The 1,708-nt window shown below is 67.4% G+C and overlaps 1 long non-coding RNA gene across 1 annotated transcript in view; it reads right to left on the bottom strand.

The window, feature by feature from the left end:
• LOC106723082 overlaps positions 1-373 on the bottom strand; it is a 2,952-nt gene extending 2,579 nt beyond the window's left edge. Inside the window, exon 1 of the long non-coding RNA XR_003092122.1 lies at positions 341-373. This is a non-coding gene — a long non-coding RNA (uncharacterized LOC106723082). The remainder of the gene's footprint in view (positions 1-340) is intronic.
• Positions 374-1,708: the final 1,335 nt, after the last annotated feature.

Genomic DNA, 1,708 nt, shown 5'->3' with positions numbered 1-1,708 from the left:
GCGGGGCGGCGCATGGGGGTAATGGGGGCGATCAGGTCGGGGCGGGCTCACCTCTCAAAAGGTGTGCAGGCAAGGCAGCATTGGGGTTATGGGGGTAGTCGGGGTCGGGGGGGGCTCACCTCTCGCAGAAGGTGTGCAGGCAGGGTAGCGCGTTGGGGTTATGGGGGCAGTGGGGTCGGGGTGGGCTCGCCTCCCACACAAGGTGTGCAGGCAGGGCAGCGCGTTGGGGTCACGGGGGCGGTGGAGTCGGGGTCGGCTCACCTCCCACACAAGGTGTGCAGGCAGGACAGCGCTTTGGGGTTATGGGGGGGATCAGAGTTGGGGTCTGGCCCGGGCTCACCTCTCGCAGAAGGTGTGCAGGCAGGGCAGCACCGTGGGGCTATGGGGGCGGTCAGGGTCAGGCTCACCTCACACACAAGGCGTGCACGCAGGGCAACGCCTTGGGGTCATGGGGGCGGTCGGGGTCAGGGTAGGTTCACCTCTCACAGGAGGTGTGCAGGCAGGGTAGCGCGTTGGGGTTATGGGGGTGATCAGAGTTGGGGTCTGGCCCGGGCTCACCTCTCGCAGGTGGGCAGGCAGGGCAGCGTTGGGATGGGGGCGGTCGGGGTCAGGGTAGGTTCACCTCTCACAGGAGGTGTGCAGGCAGGGTAGCGCGTTGGGGTTATGGGGGTGATCAGAGTTGGGGTCTGGCCCGGGCTCACCTCTCGCAGGTGGGCAGGCAGGGCAGCGTTGGGATGGGGGCGGTCGGGGTCAGGGTAGGTTCACCTCTCACAGGAGGTGTGCAGGCAGGGTAGCGCGTTGGGGTTATGGGGGTGATCAGAGTTGGGGTCTGGCCCGGGCTCACCTCTCGCAGGTGGGCAGGCAGGGCAGCGTTGGGATGGGGGCGGTCGGGGTCAGGGTAGGTTCACCTCTCACAGGAGGTGTGCAGGCAGGGTAGCGCGTTGGGGTTATGGGGGTGATCAGAGTTGGGGTCTGGCCCGGGCTCACCTCTCGCAGGTGGGCAGGCAGGGCAGCGTTGGGATGGGGGCGGTCGGGGTCAGGGTAGGTTCACCTCTCACAGGAGGTGTGCAGGCAGGGTAGCGCGTTGGGGTTATGGGGGTGATCAGAGTTGGGGTCTGGCCCGGGCTCACCTCTCGCAGGTGGGCAGGCAGGGCAGCGTTGGGATGGGGGCGGTCGGGGTCAGGGTAGGTTCACCTCTCACAGGAGGTGTGCAGGCAGGGTAGCGCGTTGGGGTTATGGGGGTGATCAGAGTTGGGGTCTGGCCCGGGCTCACCTCTCGCAGGTGGGCAGGCAGGGCAGCGTTGGGATGGGGGCGGTCGGGGTCAGGGTAGGTTCACCTCTCACAGGAGGTGTGCAGGCAGGGTAGCGCGTTGGGGTTATGGGGGTGATCAGAGTTGGGGTCTGGCCCGGGCTCACCTCTCGCAGGTGGGCAGGCAGGGCAGCGTTGGGATGGGGGCGGTCGGGGTCAGGGTAGGTTCACCTCTCACAGGAGGTGTGCAGGCAGGGTAGCGCGTTGGGGTTATGGGGGTGATCAGAGTTGGGGTCTGGCCCGGGCTCACCTCTCGCAGGTGGGCAGGCAGGGCAGCGCGTTGGGGTCATGGGGGCGGTGGGGTCGGGGTGGGCTCACCTCTTGCAGAAGGTGTACAGGCAGGACAGCGCTTTGGGGTTATGGGGGTGATCAGAGTTGGGGTCGGGCCCGGGCTCACCT

Source organism: Alligator sinensis, unplaced genomic scaffold (assembly GCF_000455745.1).
Source record: "Alligator sinensis unplaced genomic scaffold, ASM45574v1 scaffold948_1, whole genome shotgun sequence".
Classification (NCBI taxonomy): Eukaryota; Metazoa; Chordata; order Crocodylia; family Alligatoridae; genus Alligator; species Alligator sinensis.
Note: the sequence above shows the minus strand (reverse complement) of the source record. Positions and strands in the feature narration are given on the sequence as shown.